Source organism: Pristiophorus japonicus, chromosome 18, assembly GCF_044704955.1.
Source record: "Pristiophorus japonicus isolate sPriJap1 chromosome 18, sPriJap1.hap1, whole genome shotgun sequence".
Lineage (NCBI taxonomy): Eukaryota > Metazoa > Chordata > Chondrichthyes > Pristiophoridae > Pristiophorus > Pristiophorus japonicus.
In genome coordinates, this window is record NC_091994.1 from 40347230 (window position 1) to 40354343 (window position 7114).

Consider the following 7114-nt stretch of genomic DNA (forward strand, 5'->3'; position numbering starts at 1 on the left):
CGGGGGGGTTGGGGTTTGTCATGTATGTAACCTTTATGTAACAGCACTGCAATACTGTATATACATAAGAAATGCACACCTTGACCACAGGAGGTGAACTTGTGGGAGACACTCCTCACCTGGTCATCCAGGTGATAAAAAGGGAGGTCCCACGCAGGGTCATCTCTTCTTGGTCCTGTGAATAAAGGTTCAGGTCATGGAGTGACCTTGTCTCCAGTATGTGCCTCGTGTTGATTTGTGGTATTGTGTAAGGACTTTACAGGGTTGTGGGGCTGAGGGCGATTGAAGAGATGGGGTGGGGCGAGGCCATGGAGGGATTTGAAAGCAAGGACAAGAATTTTGGAATCAAGGTGTTGACCAACCGGAAGCCAATGTAGATCAGCGAACACATGGGTGTTGGGTGAGCGCGTGGGCCGCCCCGACCTGTTTGAGAACACCACCACAGGTCGGGGCTACAAATAGAGCTGGAATGCCAGGCCCTGGAACATCGTGGGCGAAGGTGTGGCGAATGATGGTACGGGGCCCAGAAGAGCCGAGGGCCCAGGGGCAGCACGGGCCAGCCCACACTGCGATATGTGTGCGCACTAGGTCCGTGCAGCAGAGCAGGTCACCAGTCGTCCTGGTTAACCCTTGCAGCTGGATAAAGGCCTAGCTCTGTCGAGCCAGTGTTGTGGCTGATGAGCAACGGTCACCGCACGTTAAAAAAATTCACACACAGGCATTTTCCACCCCCTCAATTGGAGTTCAGGACTGGAACATCGGGTCCTTCATTGAAACATCTGTGAACTCATGTGGAAGCAAGTCATCCTCGTTTGAGGGACCGCCTATGATGACACAACAATATCAGGACTCAAAAGGCTAAATTATGATGAGAGATTTCATAAACTAGGCTTGTATTGAGTATAGAAGATTGAGGGGTGATCCAATAAAGATGTTTAAAATGATAAAGGAATTCAATTCAGTAAATAAGAAAACTATTTCCTCTGGTAGGGGAATCCAGAACAAGGGGACATAATCTTAAAATTAGAGCCAGACCATTTTGGAGTGAAATCAGGAAGCATTTCTTCACACAAAGATCAGCCATGATATAATTGAATAGCAGAGCAGGCTTGAGGGGCTGGGTGACCGACTCCTGTCCCTGTGTTAAAAGCCCAGTGCTGCATACCAAATTTACACATCACCAGCTGCTTAACTCAGGACTCATAAAATCAGAATACAAAAGCAAAATACTGCAGATGCTGGAATCTGAAATGCAAACAGAAAATGCTCGAAACCTCAGCGGGTCAGGCAACATCTGTGAAGAGAGAAACAGAGTTAACGTTTCAGGTCGCTGACCTTCCGTCAGAACTCATAAAATCGGGTTTGCCGAAGAGATGCCACATGAGGCTGACTCCTTGTTCAGGGTACTGAGTGACAGGTCACTTTAGGCTGGTCAGTAACCTTCCTCGGTCAAGGAGACAGCTCACATATCTTGGCATGTTGAGTGAGAAGACGGGCTTGGCTGTGATGCACCCATGTGTGAATAGCCCACCGAAACTCACTGTCCAGACACACAAAAAGCAAACAATGGGCACTTGAGTGAACTATCTGAAGGCATCTCACATTTGTGGAATTGTACCCGAGGAGAAAAGTGAAGGTAATTGAAAGAAGAGAAGTTCCTATTAGTACTTATCAAAGTCTTTTTTTATGGTTTGTATCTGCTTCAATTTGAGGGAAATTGCATGAAACAAGAAAATAGTAATGTAGCACTTGGACAGCACTATAGGCCTCGATGGAATTTTAACAGCTGGGCCACAAGAATAAAGAGCAGATGTACTATTAAAGATGTGAGATTTTAAAACCATTGCACACGGCAATAAAATTACTGCACCATTGGGTAAAAGTTTGCAATTTAAATTTGGTCTTTAAGGGAAAGCTCGATGTGCTTGCAATATTTCCATTTAGTACAGCTGAGGGTCGCCCAGAGGAGGCTTGCTTCATCTCGCCAAAACCTCAAGGCTGCCATTAAATGTAAAAAGATGTGAGAGCTTTTTTTATTGCTTTCTTTCGGTAAATTTTGCACACATGAAGGTGAGTGATATTCGTGCAGGGAAATTGAATATTTTCCACTTTAAGCACATTATATTGGCGTCAAGCACTTTGAGGTTAGTCGGCACGGCTAGATGCAAAGTAACACTCCTTGTACAATGTTGGGAGCGGGAGAGGGATGGTATGGGAGAAGTAACGGACTTAAGTGTAGTTAAATTAAAAGTCGTCTCACTAAATAACTATCGTATTATTACAGATCATTCAAGGAATTCTTACCATTATAAACTACAAGTCCCATCCTCATCTGTGTGTTGCAGAACTCCATGTGAAATGCACAATAGCTGCTCTGTGACTAGGCTTTATGGAGTGCTAAGCCACGCAGAGCAGGTTCCAGGTTCAATCCCTGATGCATTTGAGTTCGCTGAACTTAGCTAAGGTGACATTTCGCTACAGTTTCTGAGGTCTAAAGAGAGAGAGAGAAAAATCAGCCAGGATTCTTGCTCCCAATTGCTATCCGGTGACTCCACGGTGGGCTCAGGTGTGATTCTCTCCCACTTTTGGATGAGGTTGCTGGTGCTCATAGAAATATATTTCAGCAAGAATCAGCATCTTTGGTGGGCAGAGGGAGCAGAAATTGGAAACAAAAAAATACATTTGATGAATTCTGAGTATCTGAAATGAAATAATTGGAATAATAATGAAGAAAACTTCATGGTGGTGTTTTGCCTTGGGATTTGCTGCAGTTTAATTATGTAAATCTTGCAAGGTTTTTCACTGATAAATTTTTAAAAAGAGTAATCTTTAGCTATTGTAGCAGCTGATTTGCTTCTCCAAAATGGGACTCATTAGTGCTTCATCCAATAAATAACATTTTGTCGACCAGAATTCATAGCTTTTTGACACATTTGAATATTGTTGATACAAATTCCTGTTTATTTTATTGCAGACGTAATATTGTAGCCTGTACTAAAATCTTGAGTACTTACAAAATAGCATGGGTTACTTCTGAAAAATGTTTCCCATGATGTGTTTGAGCCCATTGCGCAGTAAAAAATTTTCTGCGCAACTTAGACACAAATTTCAACACATCTAATACCTAAATGATTAATAAAGGGAAGATAACTTATGAAAGTAAACTAGCACAAAATATAAAAACATAGAAATATAGAAACACAGAAAATAGATGCAGGAGTAGGCCATTCGGCCCTGCGAGTCTGCACCACCATTCAATTTGATCATGGCTGATCATGCACTTCAGTACCCCATTCCTGCTTTCTCTCCATACCCCTTGATCCCTTTAGCCGTAAGGGCCACATCTAATTCCCTTTTGAATATATCTAACAAACTGGCCTCAACAACTTTCTGTGGTAGAGAATTCCACATGCTCACAACTCTCTGAGTGAAGAAGTTTCTCCTCATCTCGGTCCTAATGGCTTATCCCTTATCCTTAGACTGTGACTCCTGGTTCTGGACTTCCCCAACATCGGGAACATTCTTCCTGCATCTAACCTATCCAATCACGTCAGAATTTTATATGTTTCTATGAGATCCCCTCTCATTCTTCTACATTCCATTGAATATAAGCCTAGTCGATCCAGTCTTTCTTCTTATGTCAGTCCTGTCATCCCGAGCATCAGTCTGGTGAACCTTCGCTGCACTCCCTCAATAGCAAGAATATCCTTCCTCAGATTAGGAGACCAAAACTGTACACAATATTCAAGGTGTGGCCTCACCAAGGCCCTGTACAAATGTAGTAAGACCTCCCTGGTCCTATACTCAAATGCTCTCGCTATGAAGGCCAACATGCCATTTGCCTTCTTCGCCGCCTGCTGTACCTGTATGCCAACTTTCAATGACTGATATACCGTGATGTACTAAGGTCTCGTTGCACCTACCCTTTTACTACTCTGTCACCATTCAGTTTTTCTTCCTGTTTTTACCACCAAAGTAGATAACCTCACATTTATCTACATTATACCGCATCTGCCATGTATTTGCCCACTCACCTAACCTGTCCAAGTCACCCTGCAGCTTCTTTGCATCCTCCTCACAGCTCACACTGCCACCCAGCTTAGTGTCAACTGCAAACTTGGAGATATTACATTCAACTCCTTTGTCTAAATCATTAATGTATATTGTAAATAGCTGGGGTCCCAGCACTGAACCTTGCGGTACTCCACTAATCACTGCCTGCCATTCTGAAAAGGACCCGTTTATTCCTACTCTTTGCTTCCTGTCTGCCAACCAATTCTCTATCCACGTCAATACATTACCCCCAATACCATGTGCTTTAATTTTGCACACTAATCTCTTGTGTGGGACCTTGTCAAAAGCCTTTTGAAAGTCTAAATACACCACATTCACTGGCTCCCCCTTGTCCACTCTACTACTTACATCCTCAAAAAATTCTAGAAGATCCTGTCACTGCTTTCCAAATGTGCTGCTAATACATCTTTAATAATTGATTCCAACATTTTCCCCACCACCGATGTCAGGCTGACCGGTCTATAATTCCCTGTTATCTCTCTCCCTCCTTTTTTAAAAAGTGTGGTTACATTAGCTACCCTTCAGTCCATAGGAACTGATCCAGAGTCTATAGAATGTTGGAAAATGACCACCAGTGCATCCACTATTTCTAGGGCCATGGTTTTGGGGGTAATATATTAGCATGGATAGAGGATTGGCTAACTAACAGAGAACAGAGAGTCAGGATAAATGGTTCATTCTCTGGTTGGCAACCAGTAACTAGTGAGGTGCCGCAGGGATCAATGCTGAGACCCCAACTATTCACAATCTATATTAACGACTTGGAAGAAGGGACCGAGTGTAATGTAGCCAAGTTTTCTGATTATACAAAGATGGGAGGAAAAGCAATGTGTGAGGAGGACACAAACAATCTGCAAAAGGACATAGGGCTAGACACCCTGCTTAACACCCATATATCGCCCATTTTGACACAAAATGGAAACTGATGGGCATTTTTTGGAAACTTATCGGCAAGCGTTACTTTCCCCATGTGCTTAACGCCGGAAAAAAATATTACCGCCCGCCCACTTTTTTGGGGCGAAATCAGCAGGATGGGTGACTTCAATGCCCATAATATCGCCCAGTTTTACTTTCCACATGGAATTAACGCCGAGTTTCAATATTAACGCCCGCCGACTGTTTTCTGCCATAAAGAGCACATTTACCCAAACTAGCGGCCATGGAGGTCGCCCATCATCAATTTCACCACCTCACACACATTTCGCCCACAATATCACTCACTCAAAAAACCGGCTACAAAAAGTCGAACTAACGGGAATGAATCATAGCGCTATGGACGCCATGTTTTAGATCACGTCGCATCCTTTAAAATGCTGCTGTGCTTCAACCTCGGCGGAGTTCGGATGTACTCTGCAGGTCATTGTAGTTGATGTGAACATCTCTAAAAACACCTTGACCATACTGTGATTGATTGGAATCGATTGGTGTTCGTCGGGACATTCCTTGTTTGTGTGCAATCGATGGAAAACAGAGAAATACTGCAATAGGGCCTGTCCTTTCTCACCCTCTCTTGCTGACCAAATACATGCAGCAGACTCAACATCACCGAAGGAATGCTGCACTGCATTATGTGCCCAATGAATGAAGAGACAGACAGATGAGGAGGACCAGACATTACACTCCCCGCAAGAACAAGGAGAAGCATTCTTACCTCGACTTGCCCGACACCACCTGCCTTCGGAGACTGCGCTTCCACAAAGAGGTTATCACTGAGGTATGCCAGCTGATAAGGGCAGATATGCAGCCTGCCAGCACCATCAGAACTGCACTCTCCGTCGAGGTCAAAGTCACTGTGGCACTGTCGTTCTATGCCTCGAGTTCTTTTCAGGCCACAGCTGGCGACATTTGCAGACTTTCTCAGCTGGCCACAGATCGCTGCATTAGACCGGTCACTGAAGGCCTGTACACAGGAGGGCCTTGATCAGTTTCCCTATGACCAGGGAGGCACAGAATGAGAGGGCTCTAGGTTTCTCCAGAATTACAAACTTCCCCAAGGTGCAGGGAGCAATAGACTGTACGCACATCGCGCTGCGGGTACCTTTTCAGGATGCTGAAGTTTTCAGCGACCACAAGGGATTCCACTCCCTGAATGCCCAGCTGGCTGTTGACCTCCAGCAAATTATATTGGCTGTGAATGCTCAATTTCCGGGCAGCATCCATGATGCACACATCCTGCGTGAGTGCACTATATCTGACTTGTTTAGCAATCAGCCACAAAGTCAATGCTGGATGCAAGCAAAGGATATGGTCGTGTCACCTGGCTAATGACCCCGCTGTGTGACACCCACACCGAGACCGAGAGGCGATACAATGAGAGCCACAGAGAAACTCGCAATAGCGTTGAGAAAACCATTGCAGTGCTGAAGCAACGCTTCAGATTTTTTTTTTTTTTTTTTTTTTTTAAAATTCATGTCCAATCGTTATCCAATCGTTACAATTCTTTGTCAAACGCCAGAGGTCACCCTGCACCAGTCAAGGATCACTCTGCGCCAATGCTCTTAGCCAAAAGGCCTAGAGCCACTGCACCGTTCCTGGAAGTACTGCAATACCAGGTTCGTGCCATGGAGGTGGATGGGTCAGGTCCCCCACACACCTCCGTGGAGGTGGATGGGTCACCAATCCCACCCACCTCCTGTTTACAAAAATGTAAGCATATACCTTCCTGACCAGGGAGAAACCACCCGGACGTCATGGTGGCTGGTCAGGTTAGTTATGCAGATCTTAGCCAAAAGGCCGAGAAGATGCCTGGGCCACTCAGGAGGTGAGCTCCAATACCACCCTGAGCAAGTAGCTCAATTCGTGGTAGTGTGCTCCATGCTGCACAACTTGGCTATCAGGAGGGGACAAGAATTGCCTGATGAGTCTGACAGTCCTCCTCACCAGAGAGAGGAAGAGGAGGATGAGGAGGCGGACGCTGACATCGGGCCAGACAGTCAGGCTGATGCTGAAGCCATGCCCCCACCCCCCTGTAGACCGCATGAAAGGGCCCATGGTGGCATGATAGCTGCAAGAGCCTTACGTCAGGAGCTCATTAACGATT

General features: G+C 45.1%; 1 pseudogene; it reads right to left on the minus strand.

Moving 5' to 3' along the window:
• Positions 1–6589: 6589 nt before the first annotated feature.
• On the minus strand, positions 6590–6819 carry LOC139229515 (U2 spliceosomal RNA; annotated as a pseudogene).
• Between the last annotated feature and the right edge of the window lie 295 nt (positions 6820–7114).